This window comes from Nycticebus coucang, chromosome 12 (genome assembly GCF_027406575.1).
Source record: "Nycticebus coucang isolate mNycCou1 chromosome 12, mNycCou1.pri, whole genome shotgun sequence".
In the NCBI taxonomy this organism is placed as follows: Eukaryota; Metazoa; Chordata; class Mammalia; order Primates; family Lorisidae; genus Nycticebus; species Nycticebus coucang.
Genome location: NC_069791.1, coordinates 32,976,099 through 32,995,343, shown reverse-complemented (window position 1 = coordinate 32,995,343; position 19,245 = coordinate 32,976,099). Strand labels below are relative to the sequence as shown.

At 41.5% G+C, this 19,245-nt stretch overlaps 1 pseudogene; it reads right to left on the bottom strand.

Annotated features, from left to right (window-relative positions):
- Positions 1-195: 195 nt before the first annotated feature.
- LOC128561912 (DENN domain-containing protein 2C-like) lies at positions 196-2,415 on the bottom strand (annotated as a pseudogene).
- Between the last annotated feature and the right edge of the window lie 16,830 nt (positions 2,416-19,245).

Below are 19,245 nucleotides of genomic sequence, written 5' to 3'. Positions count from 1 at the left end.
GGGTTTACAGGGCAAGAAGAGACTAAATGGGGTGATGTCTGGAAGGAGTACCACTGGGGTAAGCTGCGTAAAATCAACATTAATAAAAAAAGGCATAGGCTCAGTTCTATTCCCTGGACCCACATCTGCAGGAATTACATTACAAAGCACCAGTCTTAAATGGTGTCTGCTTCAGATTCCTGCATACTGAATAGGTTATAATGACAATATTGTACAAGTCATCATTGTATTGTGATACAATTTATGATGTTTTCTAAGTTTGAATAAATATGGATACAGTATGGCTACCACAGCATGGCCACATTTTGACAGAGTACTTAGGCTGTTGGCAACAAAGATTACCCTACACTCCAAAAGGAGAGAAGCACAGACTTGGATCAGATGACAGACGCTTGGGCATTTAAAGAGACATTCAACATCAACATGTTCCAGTCGGGAATCTAGTGGTCGGCAGAGTTCAATGGACCCATCTCCAGCCCCAGGAGGTAGCTCTTAACTGTGATAGTGCGTCCTGGAGCTAGGAAGGGAGCTTCCATGACACTTTGCATGAATGGGTAAACAAGAGCTGGAGACATTTCTCTTCTCTTCTCTACTTCATCCAGAATCTTTGAAAAAAGATTGAAACAGCCTAGGCGACTAACCATGCAGTATACTTCAGGGAGTCGCTTTCCTTTGCCTTCTGCCAAGAGCTTCTTACAGTAACCAAACCACCGGCTTCCATCCTCACCAGTCAGTACAAAGGAGAATGTTTCATTCTTGAGTTCTGAGGTTGGCACCCAGTCCTTTGAGTCAGGAAAACAACATTTGGGAATAACTTTGAGCCTCTCTTCGGTACCTTTGGATTGCTTGTAGCCATGATCCCCCTTGCTAGGGAACTGCTGTATGATCTGGGGAATATAGCTTATTCCTGACGGTTTCTTCTGTAGAGACACCACCACAAAGAGTTCAAACAGCTGCTGCCCCTGTAATTCAATGAGATCCCGCTCCAAGGTCTGGTAGTGAGGATTCCTCTTGGAAGACTGCTGCAGTTGTGCTAAGCGCTTGTGGCGATTCTTTGTCAGACACTTGGCATCACTTTCGTTCCCACTAGTTTCACCTTTTACAGGAGGCACTACTTCCTTTCCAGTATAAGGGCGCAACTTCATCCTCTTCTTCCCTCTCTTAGATTCAAATATGTCATCTATTTTTAATACAAGCCTTGGAGGATTTTTCTTTTTCCTGTTTGCAACTTCTCCAGCTCGGAAAAGCTTCCATTCAGTTAATGTGACAGGCACCGTGGTATCCTTTGTTAGCTTTGACCGTAAATAAGCCTGTGAGTTTTTCGGTTCCATAGTCTTCCGGTAAAGGAATTGAGGACTGGGAGGAAGCTTGGGTGCCTTGAAAGCATACTTAGGGGGTGGTAGCTTCCATGCTGAAGGAGATCTCCACATGGGTAGAGGCTGCGCTGGAATATCTTCATATGGATTTTCTTTGGTTGGATATATGATATCCTCATAGACGTTGTCCTGAGACTGTGTGTAATAAAGTGCTGAACCAGAAATTCTTCCAAGTTCTTCCCGCATCTTCTGTGAATTTCTACTTCGAAAGTGCTGAATATCCTCAAATTCAAAGGATTTCCTTTTAGATTGTCCTCTAATGTTTCCACCATATTTCTTTGGTTCAGGTTCCTGAGAAGAAGCCAAAGAAGATTCTGCACAAATATTATTTTCACAGTATTTTTTGTTACAGTTTCTTTCTTTATATGGCAAAATATCAGTTTCAGATAAGTATCTGAATGTCCTACGAGGTTTTGGCAAAGGATTTATAGAAAGCTCACATTCTTGACCCTCAGGTTCACAGTAAATATTTTCTAAGCTCTTGGTTATTCCATATGAACTATCCAGAACTCTAAAATTTAGTTCTTTTTCTGAAGAGTCACTATGTTCTGCAGCCAAATTTAAGACTTTATCTGGGGGGACTGCTTCTACTTTCTTCCACAATATTTGTGAAGTATGGAAGTTTCCTGGAGGTAATGAAGTTTCTGGATCTAAAATAACTTCTTTACAACATTCAATTTGTTTGACTTGAGAACAGACCCAACTGGATTCTGATCCATTTTTAAACGATTGTGTATTATGTTGCTCAATTCCATCCTCATTTTCATCACAGCTTTTGGCATTTTCATTTATATCCAGACCCACTTTTTGAGAGCGGGCTACATCCAACTTTTTGCTCTTTTCCTCAGCAACAGGATTTTTCTTAGGAAGAATCTCTTGGTGACAATTATTATATCTCACTCCGAAATCATTGGATGCCACTTTTCTGGATTAGATACACCATTCGCCTTCTTTCCCACTGAGAAATTTTTTGTTTGATTTTTTTTCAGTGGCTTCTTGATAGTGTCTGAACAGCAGAATGAGAAAAACCAACATCCATGTTCCCAGTTGGGTGCATGAGAAGTGATGAATCCTACAACAGTTCCGTTACAAGTAACTGTGAAATATTGGATTCTTTATCCTGTCAGAGTTCACATGGTTTCAGTATTTTCCTTTCATGTTTAACTTGGAAAATTCTTTTTTTAAAAAGAATAATTTTGATCATCCATCCTTGTTGGAAATGACTATAATTCAATTATTCTTGAATAATCCTGTGAACTGTTTCGGTGTTTGTTTTTTTTTTTTTTTTTTTTTTGTAGAGCCAGAGTCTCACTTGATGGCCCTCGGTAGAGTGCCGTGGCCCCCACAGCTCAACTGTGTGAACCTGGGCAACCTCCAACTCCTGGGCTTAAGCGATTCTCTTGCCTCAGCCTCCCAAGTAGCTGGGACTACAGGGGCCTGCCACAACGCCCGGCTATTTTTTGGTTGCATTTTGGCCGGGGCCGGGTTTGAACCCCCCACCCTCGGTATATGGGGCCAGCGCCTTACCGACTGAGCCACAGGCGCCACCCTGTTTCAGTGTTTTTGGACTTGGCACTCAGTTGAACTGCCTTGGGGAGAACTTGAGCAGGAGTGCGGAGAGCTTTGGGCATTGTCTAGGGCCCCAGACTGAGCTGCTGAGCCGGACGGAGCCAATAGTATTCGGTTGTGGGCTGCAGGGAGCCATTGTGAGAGAACTCTTTTTTTTTTTTAAACAGAGTCACACTCTGTCGCCCTGGGTAGAGTGCTATGGTGTCACAGCTCATAGCAACCTCAAACTCTTGGGCTTAAGCAGTTCTCTTGCCTCAGCTTCCCAAGTAGCAAGGACTACAGGTGCCTGCCACAATGCCTGGCCATTTTTTGGTCCCAGTTATCATTGTTGTTTGGAAAGCCCAGGCTGGGTTCGAACCCGCCAGCTCCAGTGTGTATAGCTGGTGCCCTAGCCGTTGAGCTACAGGCGCCAAGCCTATTTTCCCTTGAATTACTAGCCAATTTTCCCAACTTTTTTTTTCAAGGCAAGCATGGAACGAGGTTTCTTGAGTAAGAGAAAGAGGTTCAGAGAGTAAGAAAGTTTGCAAAACAGGGTACGTTCATCACAGACAGCAAACAGGCTCCTGTTGCCAGGGAAAGTACACAAAGAGGCCTTCCCAACATTTTTTTTTTTTTTTTTTGAGACAGAGTCTCACTTTGTCACCCTCAGTAGAGTGCTGTGGCATCACAGCTCACAGCGACCTCAAACTCTTGGGCTCAAGTGATCCACTTGTCTCAGCCTACCAAGTAGTGGGGACTACAGATGCCCACCACAATGCCTGGCTATTTTTAGAGATGGGGTCTTGCTCTTGTTCAGGCTGGTTTCAAACTCCCAAGCTCAAGCAATCCACCTGTCTGGGCCTCCCAGAGTACTAGGATTACAGGCATCAGCCACCATGTCCAGCCCCCTTTCCAATATTTGTAAATAATCCATCCTTTACTTTAGTGATTTGAATGCCACTTTTAATCACATACTCATGTAACCAGTGCCCAGTCCTCTGTCACTAGCCTTTGACACCCGGATGGCCCCTGGTCTGTCAGTAGCCAGGTGGATGTTGTCTCTAATGGAGTACAAGAAGCAGGGGGAGAGAGTGGGATGAATTCAATGTCTCAGCAGCACTTGGGAAACAAGGCTCTGACTCACACAGTGTCTGGAACATCCACGGGAGGCTCTTTCTAAACACAAAAATAGATGGGGATTTAACAGCAAATGGCAAGCTGCCTGGGCACTTACTCCCTGGACTGCAGTGCTAGGATGATGGCTCTCCTCTTCTGGCCATGGCTGTAGGTGCTGGCATGATGGCCACTTGGCAGCAAACCCATCCCTGATCATAGTGCCAGGATCTCCCCAGGGGAACACCAATCCCCAGCTGGAATCCGACCTCTGTAGGCCATCCATCCTCCTGATTATTTCCTCTCCCTCTCTGCCTCCTTTGGGACCATTGCCTTTCTTTTGGGCACCCACCCTAAATATACTGATTCTTCCCTCTTCTAAGACAATGGAGGTGTTGCTTCTCTTCAAAGAGTGACTAGTTGACAAACTGGAATGCAGCCTTCTAAATCTTCACCTTACTTTTTCTAAGGATAGCTTCCTTAAATCCTCACACAACCGTATCCTTCAAAAGAGGGTTCTTTTGGTGTTTCAAAGGTTAAAAGAAAGGAAACAAAAAATTTTATCTTTATTAAGGCATTCTGTTACATAAATTCTTGAGCAAAACAATTTTTTTCATTGGTAGAGACTTAACTGTGGACCGTCATCACTATTGCCCTTTGTATCATTCCAAGAAGCTCAGTGAAGCCAGTGTTGTTCTGGGGTGCTCAGCCAGGAGAGTTTGCTGCTGGGGTCTCTACTCCCTGAGATGTCTCTATTGCTCTCATACCCAGAGGGGAGTTATCCATCCCTAGAGTCCTTTGTCCTGTTCCTGCTATTGTCTTCAATCACTAAACCCAACCAACCACATAAGCCTCACTTTTCCTAATGCTGGAAGTACTTGCCTTTGAACCAGGGCAGCCTGCCCACCCTACCTCCCTCTGGGTAGGCCAGGGCTGCTGGAGTTGCTTGTGCAGTTTGGGGCTTGCACAATGGTTCCTGGCTGAGGGCCAGGTGGAGGCTACAGTTGAGCACTCAACCCAGGCATACTGGCAGGGTACTAGGGAGGCAAGTGGGTGCTGGGTCTGCCTGGCAGAGGGTGGAGGGGGGCTTTTCTAATTTATGCAAAGGCCCTGTATGGGCCAACAGTAGTTCTGGGGCAGAACTTGGAGAAACCACAATGTGGCCCAGAGTTTTAGCCTTTCACATAAGGAAAACAGACCAAACCTCTCATAGTATTTACTTCAGGTGGGGGGTCCATTCCAGATCTTACATATTTTAGGTACGTCCTGAGAGTTTCTCTCAATGCTTTCTGATTCACTGTGCTTCAAATGAATGTGAATATTTACCTCTCCTTGCCTTTAGCTGGGAGACACTTGTGCTGTTATAATGAAAGCCTATTCTCTGAGGTGAAATGTATAACTCTGTTAGCCCTCTTCTTCATCTTTCCAGAAGCTTAAAAATTTGTTTGTAGGGTGGCGCCTGTGGCTCAAAGGAGTAGGGCGCTGGCCCCATATGCCGGAGGTGGCAGGTTCAAACCCATCCCCAGCCAGAAACTGAAAAAAAAAAGAAAAAAATTGTTTGTAAATAGGATAGCCCATGCCCTCCAAGAGAGAGCAAAGAACACCTATGGAATTGCCAATCCAATTTTCTTCTAGCCCTCTTCTCCTGGGGCTGTCTCTCTCCACCTGTTCCCCCTGCCCCTGCCCCCACAGCTATGTCAGGGGCTGAAATTTTTTTTTATTACCCTGTCTCCTGCTAGATTTGATCCCAGCCCCAAGCTTTTTCCCTGGGATTTTTCTAATTACAATTAGAAGGGAGTTTCCTTCTCTAAAAGTAAAGCTGTAAGATTTTAAAAGGGTGGGGAGGGGTGTATGGTTAGGCTTCCTTTCTGGTGGGAAATTATTGGTCTACAAAGGACAAAAAATGGGTGGCATGTCAAGAGAGGCAGAGATTCCAAATGAAGGAGGAGAGAGCCCTGGGTTCCCTTTGTTCCTGAGCTGCATCCCAAGTTTCTTTCTTTTTTTTTTTATTATACACTTTTTATTTTCATTTCCAACTTTTTTTTATATTAAATCATAGCTGTGTACATTGATGCGATCATGGGGCACCATACACTGGTTTTATAGACCATTTGACACATTTTCATCACTCTGGTTAACATAGCCTTCCTGGCATTTTCTTCGTTACTGTGTTAAGACATTTACATTCCACATTTACTAAGTTTCACATATACCCTTGTAATGCATCCCAATTTTCACCATCAGTTGGTTGTTCATGTTCTTCTTGGGATTTTATGAACCAGCAGGCTCTACCTTCCAGCCTCCTTTCATTAGGCTAATTCAAGCTACTGTTCCTCTCACTTTATAACCAAGAACTCCACTTCATACAAAGACAAATCAAGGACCTTAGGGATGCTTTGTTTAGTTAGACTAGTTAGACTCCAACCAGCCTAACTAAAAATATTAGTTTACATAGGTGAAACAAACAAATAAACAACAGAGGTCTGTTGGATCACCTGGCACTTGGATTGCTAAATAGGATTCATTACCTGCTACAGTTTTACAGTAAAGGGAATAATAGTTAAGGAACTAAGTCTAGAAGGATATTTTGGTCCACAACAATGCTAACTTCCTGAGAAATTGGCTAACCCTCAGACAAGGCATTTTCTTTTTCTAGAGAATTGTTTTATTTCGTTTTGTTTTTAAACAACAGAGTGCTATTGTATAGTAAGCATTCTTGAGATGACTTCCTTTCTGTACACATACACAAGCAAATTAAATAGGAGTGTAAGGAGAATAAACAGTATTGAAAACATGTTTATGAGTATCAAGAATCTCTGCTGAGCTTTTGCCCCTGGTTTCATAAGATCAATGCTATTATAAACCTATTTTTCATGTTTGCATGAATGTCCTTCATTCAGTCACATTTATCAACATCTACTTTGTGAAAACGCTATGGAAGCAACAGGGCTGAATAAAAGAGTTTCTTACCACGGGGTGTTCATAACACCGTCTGGAAGTACACCTGTTAAAAAAAACACACACAACAATACAAGGCCAATTGAAATGGAAGCTTTTAACAGAGAGAGTGACGTGTTCGGGCAGCATTAAGGCAGGAGAGTCTAATTCTAGCTGGGGTGGAACACAGATTCTTCTCCATGTGGTAGATGTACATTAACCAAGCTTAGGAAGTCAGCTTGATCTGCAATGGCAGGTTATTATTTTTCAAAGACAATTCTTTCCAACAAGGGTCTAGACGCTTTTTTGGTTGCCCTTGAGCTCCCTATAGCACCCTTACCTGACACCTGACACTTCCCAAAGTGAGGTTCTATTTTATGATGAACATTTGTCAAAATACTTCACAATGGCAAGGCTTACAGATTTTCTAAGGCAAGAGGAAAGGCAGTGAGTGGTTTGATGGACTCATTCCAAAGCACAAATTACTTTTTTCATTAAAAATGAACAAGGGTTGGTAAACCTTTTCTGTAAAGGGCCAAATAGTAAATATTTTCGGTTTTGTGGACTGTATGATTTGTTGCAGTGACTCAGTACTGCTCTTTACGTTAGATTGAAAGCAGCCACAGATAATACCTAGATCAGCGGTGGGGAACCCTCGGCCTGAAGGTCACGTGCGGCTTTCTATGCCCTGAAGTGTGATCTTTTGACTGAATCCCAGTTTTACAGAACAAATCCTTTCATTTTTATTAATATATTTTTGCTTGTCTTTTATGTTTCAATTTCATTTTTTAAATGAATGTATTTAAAATACCGAAGAGTAAAATAAGTTTCAATGAAGTAATCCTCTCAGATTGACCAACACAATTAGAACATTAGTAAGCCACAAGGCTAAATTGATGGCTGCTACACTCATGAGTTAGTTCTAACTTCCCATGCCTGATCAGTGCCACTACTGTGTGAGGCTGGTTGGTGAGAGTTTGTGGGGGTCGAGGAGGCCAGTTTGTTACCAGCTTTTGACAGCAGTGCACTGTGTTTCTGGTTGAAGTGTAATTTGTGAATAGTTGCACAGCTCAACACTATTTTTTTAATTCTGCCTGCTTAATAGCCCATCATGTCAAAGAGGACCAAGAGAATGTCAAAGGAAGAAAACAGATTTTTAAAAAAAATTTTTTTTGAGACAGAATCTCACTATGTCACCCTCGGTAGACTGCCATTGTGTCACAGCTCACAGCAACCTCAAACTCCTGGGGTGAAGCAATTCTCTTGCCTCAACCTCCCCAGTAGGTGGGACTACAGGTGCCTGCCACAATGCCTGGCTATTTTTTGTTACAGTTGTCATTGTTGTTTAGCTGGCCCAGGTCAGGTTTAAACCTGCCAGTCTCAGTGTATGTGGCTGGTGCTGTAACCACACTGTGTTGTAGGGGCGGAACCAAGAAAACAGATTTTTTAATGAGCATTGGAAATTGCAACATCATCTTGTTTCTGCTAAAGATAAGATGATTTGCTTGCTTTGTGATACTGCAATATCAATATGAAAGGCACTCAATGCTCATCAGCATTGTAACACTCATAAGGACTACAAATATTTTAAATTACAGTGAGAGGTGCAAAAGGTTGTATTGCAGAAATTAAAAGATGAAAAGTAAAAGCAAAGACAATTCTTTCAAGCAGCAATAAGACCTGAAAATAATGCCACTGAAGAAACTTAGAAAGTAGCTTACATACTTGGGAAAAGGGGGAACCATTCAGTGATGTAGAAATTGGGAAAGAATGTGTTGTCAGGGTTGTAGGCTATTTAGACCCTGACAACATTTCAAAGTACAAATGACTGCCTCTTTCAATAAGATCCATAACTGATGGGCAACATGAATCAGCCTTCAACTTAACAACTTCATGCAATACTTCATAGGAAAATACATATTATTCCATCACTTTGGAAAGAATCAACTGATACTACTGACTTGATACCAGTTTTTTTTTTTTTTTGTTTTTGAGACAGAGTCTCACTATGTTGCCCTCATTAGAGTGCTATGGCGTTACAGCTCACAGCAACCCCAAACTCTTGGGCTCAAGCAATTCTCTTACTTTAGCCTCCCTTGTAGCTGGGACTATAGGTGCCTGCCACAATACCCAGCTACGTTTGCTTGTTTGTTTGTGTAGCAGACTCAGGCCAGGTTCGAACCCACCAGCCCAGGTGCATGTGACCAGCACCCTAACCGCTGAGCTACGGGCACGGAGTCTTGATACCAGTTTTATACTTCATTCAGGTCATAACAGATGGTTTTCTTAAATACGAAGAATTACTCACTTTGGGCACTCTTAGGAGCAGCACATGGGCAACAGATATTTTCAACAACTCTCAAGATAAATGCTGTATGAAGTTGGACTGAATTTAGTAAATTTAGTGAGTATACATTCAAACAGTGCCCCTTCCATAACAGGAACACACGAGGGGTTTATTGCACACATAAAAATTGTACTGAGGTCCAAATACTGTCATTTCTTTTCATTGTATCTTGCATCAGCAAAATCTCTGTGCTAAAGCTCCTATTTCAGTGTAGAGGAATGGACACCATGCTTGCAAAGGACAGTTACTGATTCTTATCACATTAAAAGGAAATGCTGAGAACAGGACAGTCTCCTGGCAAGCTGAGAGACGTTTTGTGACTTGGGGGCAATCCCCCAAGTAACTCAGTGTTCCAGAATGAGATAAGATTGGTCACTCACTAGTAAGCATGTGTTAAACATTGATGTTTAGTACTTCTTCATGGGGGTAATAAGGAAAGAGCAGGTGGCAATCCTTACACATGCAGCCCTGTTGTCTATAACCTTAATAAATAGCTGTTGCGGAGGGGGCTCTGGGCTACCCTGCACTTAAGGTTAGCCTGCCTCCCGCAAGCTTGTACTTCTAATCCATCTCACACCTGGTTCCATCCTGCGGTGACCCGTGACCGAGACCAGGGCCTTAGAGGTTGTGACATTTCAGTGTCACTTTGTAACAAGTATAAGTACTGTTAACAGTACTCCTGCAAATGCAGCACCACATCATCAGTTTCATAACATGCTAACGTTGAAAGATGAGGTATTCACTGTGGATTTGCCATGTCATTCTATGGAAGGGACAGGTGTCAGGCAAAATTCTATGTCTGCAAGAACAGACAGTTAAATTTTATGAAGAAGAAAATCAGCAATGTGAATTATTGGAAAAAGATTTCTATAGGAATGCAGCATTTCTGTGTGACATCATGTCCAATTAAAACGACTTGAATATTTCTTTGCAAGGGAAAACTAAGTCTATATATGATATGCAGCAAAAAAAAAAAAAAATCCAAGCATTTTGAAAAATCTCTTTTCAAAACACTTCTTCCTCAAAAGGAAATTTCAGATGAACATTTTCCACAGTTAGCAAAGGTCATTGAGGAGCAGAATGATATACGTTGATCATTTGAAGAATACACAGCTGTTATAGACCTATTAATTGGAGAATACAATGAGAGGTTGGCTGACTTTGAGAATCATGACATCACACCCAAATTAGCATTTCAGCCTCACCTAGTTGATACCACGAAGGCATTTTAAAGAACTTCAGATGGAATTGATTGAGCTCTCAGTAGATGACATTTTAAAGTCATTGTTTGATGGTAAGAAAGATCCAATTGAAATATAAAAAAAAGCAGTCAGTAGAATACCTAGGCCTTTGGCAACATTCCCCCAAAATTTTCTTACTTTTCAACCACTTACTGCTGCAAATCTATATTCTCCTGTCCAACCTAAAGGGCCACATTTGGCTTAACGGCTGTAGTTTGCCAATCTCTGACTTAAAACATGGTGGTTAAGGTCATTTAATAAAGGAAGCCTACCAACACCTACTACGTTGCACGTTGTGGAGAGAGAAAAATGCAAATGACACAGTCTGAAGTCCAATACAAGGAGGAAATCTGTAAGCAAATAACCAGAATTCACGGAGAAACAGTAAGTGTCTTAAGTGAGGAACAGATACTTCTGGCTTAGAAAAGCAGAGCCAGACAAAGGGAAAGAGATTGTAGGAAACAGGAGCCATGTAAGGAAATGAACAGGATGTCGGGGTAGGAGGGCACAAGAGACAGTTACAGGGAAAGTCTGACGGGCCACACCTTGTTCTCTGTTTTTGCCTTTCTCTGTCAGTGATTATCAACCGGTGTGTGTGTCACGGCAGGATCTTATGTAGGCCTTGAAAATTTTTAAAGATCATTAATTACATTGTTTTTGAAAGAAGTTCAAAGCACAGTAAGTATATCCTTTTTTATTACTTTTTCTTTTTTTTGATCAGCATAATTTAAGTGTGCCACAGAAATTTAACTACAGGTTCACGTGTACTGTGACATAAAAAAGGCTGAAAAACACCACTCTAAATCCTGAGCTCCTTAACTGGTACCATAAAAACATTCCCCTCCTGGGAGCCCCTAGGAACCAGGAACTGTGGGTTGAGATCATCTTGAAATATACAGCGGTTCTCAACCTTTGGGTCTCGACCCCTTTGTAACAATGAAAATACACTGGGGCATTAGGAAGGTTGAGAACCACTAGTAGCAAGACCACTTCAAACAATATTACTGATTAGGTATAACTGTTCTCTAGCTGCACTATCCTGTTTATTCTAAGAAGATAAATTCTCCTGCATTGTCAGTAGTTTCTTTTTTATGTTTTAATACTCAGTAAAGTAATTCAAGTAGGGTTAAAAATGTCAAGTGGTATAAAATGATTTATATTGAGAAGCAATAGTTTCCTGTCTCATTCCACCAAACTCCACAAGCAATTTTTTAAAGCAACATACATATTCAACTATTTATGATTTATCAGTGTTAAAACATGGTCTATTGACTTCCTATTTATTACAGTGAATGATAGTATTGTTTGCCTCCCTACACCATCCCTAATTTCCACTGTGTTCTCTTTTGTTTTGAGACAGAGTCTCATTTTGTCGACCTTGGTGGAGTGCTGTGACATCATATCTCACAGCAACCTCAAACTCTTGGGCTCAAGCAATCCTCTTGCCTCAGCCTCCCGAGTAGATGGGACTACAGGTGCCCAACACAACTCCCACCTATTTTTTTAGAGATGTGGTCTCACTCTTGCTCAGGCTGGTCTCCAACTCCTGAGCTCAGGTGATCCACCCAACTTGGCCTCCTAAAGTGCTAGGATTATAGGCGTGAGCCACATGCCTGCCTCTGTGTTCTCTTTTTAATACAATTATATTGCCATTTTTATTCCCATACTGGTTACCTTAAAATTAATGATTAAAACAGAGCTAAATGCTACAAAAGCAGTAAGACAGGAGACATTTTACATAAGAAAGAAGACCCAAAACTGCAGGCTATAAAGTTAATGTGAGAAATTATATTAGAATTCCGTTGTTTTTCTAGGTGAGCCTGTAGTCCCAGCTACTCGGGAGGCTGAGGCAGGAGGATTGCTGGAGGCCAGGAGTTCAAGCCTGCAGTGTGCTATGATGGTGCCACCGCACTCCAGCTTGGATGACAGAGTGAGACCCTTTCCCTAACAAAAAAAAAAAAGTCTTTAACACCCAATTTGAACTAAATGCTTCTTCTTCATTTTACCTCTCAAAAGAAACTTCAAACACAAGGCGGAGTTTACTGTGCTGCTAAAAATAAAAGCATTTTATATTAGAAATAAGATGATATTGTGATAGATGGGGAGTTCTAATAGGAACTAAAATTGGCTAATTACTCTAGGGATAAGGAGGGGAGGCATGGATTAAAAAGTGGAAGACCAAGCAGCAGACAAAAACTAAAGGCTCAGCTTGGCAGAGACTGCTAGTTGCCTGTTCACCTTCCAGTTAGAACCTCTATGTTGTGTGCATGACCATGAATTCAGTCAGACAAAAGTATTAGGGGCCAGGCACAGTGGCTCACACCTGTAATTCTAGCACTCTGGGAGGTGGGTGGATCCCTTCAGCTCAGGACTCAATTCCAGCCTGAGCAAGAGCAACACCCCGTCTCTACTAAAATAGAAAAACTAGCTGGGCATGGTGGCAGGCACCCCTAGTCCCAGCTACTCAAGGCTGAGGCAAGAGGATCACCTGAGCCCAGGAATTTGAGGTTGTTGTGAGCTAAGATGCTACAGCACTCTAGCCCAGTGAGACAGAGTGAGACTGTCTCTAAAAAAAAAGAAGAAGAAAAGAAAAGAAAAGAAAAACATTAGGGTTGAGTGCTCAGCAAATTAAAATTCAGGACTCAGTTACATTTGCATTTCAGATCAACAGTGAATATTTGTAGCATAAGATGCCCCATGCAGTATTTTTACTGGCATTCCTGAAAAGTATATTTACCACCCTCCCTTGCAGATAGCAGTGGTCAGAGAGGTCAGAAGAGGCCCTTGGGTGGAGCCAGGAGGAGCGTGCTCAGCTGGCAGGCACCTGCATCCTTTTCGCTTCCTCCCTCCTTCTGCCTGGAATGCTAACAAGCAGCAGCTGTCTAGTGACTGTGAGGCACCCCCCAGGACAGGACCCGCGGCAGAGAAGGAGACAGGTGAGCCCTAATGATGACACAGAGAACTCCGCAGCCCGGGTTTATCTTACACGAGAAAAAACAAACTTCTGACTTGCGTAAGCTAGTTATTTGGGTTTTCTATTCTATGTATCTGAACTCAATCCTAACCCAACACTCTACGTTCCTGTGCCATTAGCAAGAAGTCTGAACCACTGTCAGGATCAACTGTCTCTACCCAAGTAGTGTAGAACAAGGTATCAGCAAAAGACAGAGGTGCAAAGACTTAGCAAAGACCTATGTGGACAGGTGACTGGCCGCAGAGAGGTCTAAAAACAGGCATCAAAGAAGGCTGGAAATCTAACCCTGGGGGAAAGCAAAGGCTTCCTCCTACATGACCATGAAGTCAGGTCATAAAATCTTATCAAGATGGGCTCAAGACTGCTGGGAGTAACATACTGGCTTTTGTTGTCCTACCTGAGGCCAGGCCTAGCTTCCAAAATAAGGATGGGAACAGGTTAAGTGATCTAAGCTGCACAGATCAGCCAACTAGATGGTAGCTAATGTTGATATTAGCTAATGAGGATTTTTTTATATGCTAGGCAGTTCTCTCAATGTCTTCTAGCTGGTTAAACTATGTAATATATGACTGTGAATTATAGTCATCCTACAGTGCTATAGAACACTAGAGCTTATTTCTTCTACCGAGTTGTAATTTTTATCCTTTAACAAACCTATCCCTACCTTCTCTTTCCTCCATAGCAGCTTTATTCTCAACAAACTGTAGCGCACTCATGCCAAGGAACACTACTAAGCCATAAAAAGGAATGAAACAGTAACACATAAAACAACTTTCATGGATTATCAGGGAATTATGTTGTATAAAAAAAGCCAATTTCAAAAGGTTGCATATTGCATGGTGCCATTTATATACAGTAATATTACTAAAATGACTAAATTATGGAGGTGGAGGAGCGAACAGTAGTTGCTAGAAATTAGGGCAGGTGGCATGGGGAGGGAGGCATCTGTGTCTATAATGGAAAACCCAAGGGATCCTTGTGCTAGAATGGCTCTGGGTCTTTTCTGTGGTGGCAGACACACAAATCCATACATGTGATGAAGTTGCAAAGAGCTAAATGCACAAACACACAAAAGTGAGTACCTGTAAAACTGGTGAAATCTGAATAAAGCTGATGGATTGTACCAGTATCCATGTTCTGGCTGGTGATAGTATACAATGGTTATGTAAGAGGTTGTCATTAGGGGAAACTGGATGAATGGTACATAGAATCTCTCCCCATAATTTCTTACAGCTATAAGTATATCTATAATTATCTCAAAATAAAAAGTTGAAATAAAAAGTCTAGGTGACTCTGGGATATAGGACCTAAAGTACTGGATTTGAAGCAAGGATTCCAGCACTGCGCAGGAGGAGGGACTAAATACATAAACACCAAGATGTCATCGAACTCTTAAGATTCTTCTAGTTCTTTTGTTCTCTCCTCCTCTTTTTTTCTTCCTTCTTTTTCACATTTCCTTCTCTACACACCAAGATAAGTCTTTGACTTCCCACTGGACTCCACTGCTGTTACTTTATTCATAAAAACGCAAAGTGCCTCAGTTTGACCCCAACAGTCCTCTATAGTCTAATCTCTGCCTAATTCTCTAGTCTGAAAGTCCAACAGTTCTTTGCAGTTCAGAAAACTGAGCACTGGATGTTATTCTGTCTTCTACCTTCAGACCCCCATCCCCAACTGTGCTCTGTTTTGACTCCATGACAGTCCTGATTTCACTTGTTCCACTTTCAACTACCCCACTCTTTGTTGGATTACTTGGCCCGCTGCCTAGGCATGAATCTAACAGTGGCACAAAACGTACCTAAAAAACCATGGAAATTTGGTGCTGGTAAACGTAAATTTGTACATGCATCTCCTTACTTCGTAAGTGGAAAAATTGAAATTAATCCAACTCTTTTGTGTATGTAATAATCTATTATTTTGAATTTAAACATGTAAGAGGAAAATTCATTATTAATCATCCTTCACTGACTTCTAAGGAAAATGGATCCTAATTAACTAGAGGCTCAATGGAAGGGCCTTTGGCATCCTGGTCTGAGTAGTAACAAATGGTTGTTGTGTAAGTTTGGAACAAGAGGCTGGGACAGAGCTAAAGTATTTGGCATAAGAGAACTTAGGGAGGAAGGAGGAAGAGACCCAGGAAAGCAGGGATAATTGTCAGGAAGGCTTAACACTAAATGGAGAAAGTGGTTTTAAGGTCAAAAATAGAGATTTTGAAAGAGGAGCTATACAGGGACTTTACCTAACAAATGTAAACAATGTAACCTAATCGTTTGTACCCTCATATTAATCTGAAATTATGTATGTGTGTGTGTATGTATGCAATTTTTTTAAAAAGAGATACAGCTAGTGAACTTTCTTTTTTTTCTTTTAAGTGAAAAGGTGTTCACTATTGCCCCATGGAATTTTCAGAAAAAATTTACTTGAATCACCGACATTATTGTCCGATGGAGTTCTGTTTTGGGGGAGCTTAAAGAAGAGGATGACGTAAGAGTTAGAAGCACAAAGAAACAAAGTGTACAAAGAAAAGTCGGTTTATCCCTTCAGTTGCAAAAAAAAAAAAGTTAACGAAATATATTTAGGATAAGCCTTGGAAGAGGCACCAGTGAGGAGTTTATCTAGGGCTTACAGACACCTTCGTACACCCCCAGCAGTGTTTCTTACTATTTATACGTTACCGTGAAGTTTTACCTTTCCCACACTAAATACGGCTGGGGAGTGGAGAATTTTCGTGGTGGCACTGAGCATTGATTAGTTCCATGGCACTGTTATTTCTGTTAATCCTTAATTTATATGATTTTTTAGAATAGTTTAATTGCACTTTGTCCTTATTATTTGATACAAATGAATAGAAAACAGGAATCTGAAAGTACTGATACTTGTGGTGAAGGTACAGGTCCATCAGATGAATTTAACTGAGAAACAAGATCTAGGAAATAGAAAATGGCAAAGTCCCTGATTGTCAGCCTGTGTCTAAAGACTAGCCAAGATTAGAGGAAGTCTGGGGGCTTCAGAGAGGGGTCTTTAGGGAAAAAGTGGATCTGATTGGATAGGTGATTTGGCATTTTGAAAACAACTATACAGTAGATTGATAGAAAAAACTAAAGATTATGAACAGGAAAATGAAACCAGTGAAAAAATAAGGCAGGGTTAACTCTATAAAAAATAAAGAGATACAAAACAAAAGCCCATAACCATAATCATAATACATCACTTATTTCAATAGTAAACAGTAAGCTTCCCTGGTGGTCTCCTGGTCAGAAGTCACTGCTCTCTCTCTCAATAGGCTCAAACAATAGGCTCAACACCTGTGGCTCAAGCAGCTAAGGCACCAGCCACATACACCTGAGCTGGCGGGTTCGAATCCAGCCCTAGCCTGCCAAACAACAATGACGGCTGCAACCAAAAAATAGCCAGGCGTTGTGGTGGGTGCCTGTAGTCCCAGCTACTTGGGAGGCAGAGGCAGGAGAATCACTTGAGCCCAGGAGTTGGAGGTTGCTGTGAGCTGTGATGCCATAGCACTCTACCCAGGGTGACAGCTTAAGGCTCTATCTCAGAAAAAAAAAAAGTGAACAATAATCACATAGTTATAACAATACTATTGATTTACCCCCAAATTGTGACCTAATTCTATTGAATGAATGAGACTGAGGAAGTAGAATTAAAGCTTTATCTTTCATAAAATAAATTAATATATTTCTAAAATTGGTAAATCAAGAAATAGCAATATAAGCATGTTATTGAGAGATATGCCAAAAGAAATAAATAAAAATTGGAAAGAGCTGACTATTGTGACATGTTTTGGGGATTGATGAATAGTGAAACAGGAACTGCATTTTTCTTTTTCTTTTCTTTCTTTTTTAAGACAGAGTCTCACTTTGTCTCCCTCGGTAGAGTGCTGTGACATCATAGCTCACAGCAACCTCAAACTCTTGGGCTCAAGTGATCCTCTTGCCTCAGCCTTCTAAGTAACTGGGACTACAGGTGCCCACCACAACACTTGACTATTTTTTAGAGACAGGGTCTCACTCTTGCTGAGGCTGGTCTAGAACTCTGTGAGCTCAAGCAATCCACCTGCCTTGGCATCCCAGAGTGCTAGGATTACAGGCATGAGCTACCATGCCTGGCTGCAGTTTTTCATTATAAGCCTTTTCCACTATTTTACTTTATATTATTTTATTTTATTTTTTGAGACCGAGTCTCATTATGTTGCCCTTGGTAGAGTGCTATGGCGTCACAGCTCACAGCAATGTCAAATTCTTGGGCTTCAGTGATTCTCTTTGCCTCAGCCTCCCAAGTAGCTGGGACTACAGGCGCCCACCACAATGCCTGGCTATTTATTTAATGTAGTTGTCATTATTGTTTTAGCTGGCCCGGGCTGGGTTGGAATCCGCCAACATCGGTGCATGTGGCTTGCACCATAACCACTGTGCTACGGGCACTGAGACATATTTTATTGTTTTTTAAAAATTTTTTTATTGTTTTTAAATGTACATGTATTGCTTTGATAAAAATTCAATTAACTCATTAAACAATATAGATAGATAGATAGATAGATAGATATTTTTAGAAAGGGGGTCTCACTCTGTTGTCCCAGATAGAGTGCAAGCAGTGTCACTCACAAGGACTTCACATGTTTGGGTTCAAGCGATCCTCCTACCTCAGCCTCCCAACTAGCTCAGACTACTATGGGTGTGCATCACCACACCCAGTTAATTTCTCCTATGTTTTGTAGAGACAGGATCTCGCTCTTGCTCAGGCTGGTCTTGAATGCCTGACCTCAAATGATCTTTCCACTCCAGCCTCCCAGAATGCTAGGATAATATTACAGGCGTGAGCCACCATGCCCGCCCAAACAATAATATATATATATATTTTTATTGTTGGGGATTCATTGAGGGTACAAGAAATCAGGTTACACTGATTGCATTTGTTAGGTAAAGTCCCTCTTACAACTGTGTCTTAATAATATTTTTTTTAAAGTATGGACTGCCTGTCCCTTTCACCTATGTTTTAAGAAGTATCAGCTACCACAAGCTTTGTGTCTCTTTGACATGTAAATATATGCCCACAGGTATCTTAACTGCAGTTCTGTGGATATTGCTTAAACCACCAGGAGTCAGGCAATAGATATTCCACAATATACCAATGGGGAGGTGTGTAGTAGAGCAGCCTACCTGTCAACAACTAATTTTCTTTTCTGCTGCTGCCTGAGGACTTTTGCTAGTCTTTTCTGACTCGGGCCCTTCAGTTTGTAGACTTCTATTAGCTTCAAAGTCCAGCACTTTTTTCAGTTCAGGCTACTTTGGCGTGGCTCTATGAAAGTCTATCTCCTTCCTCATTCCGTCTAAGCTAAGTTTACCTTCTCATCTTTCTGGAAGCCTGTTTTCCTTGCCAAATTTTCTTTTTTAGTGCTACTTCAACAACAACAACAACAACACTGTACTTCATTAATTCATCCACAGGCAATTTTTAAGCCAGTAAAATCCTCTGTCCCTCCTGGAGACACAGAATATATGATGGTTCCATTGAAGCAAAAAAAATAAAGTTTCATAATTTACAGTTTAGGTTCCTTTCAGGCGATGAGGGGGCCACTAACTCTCTTCTTGGAGCATACATGAAAAGATAAATAGGCCAATGGAAAGAATGTGGACTATCTTAATGCAGGCAGGGGCCGCACATCTCCCAGCATAAGGCTGTGATAAACTGCAG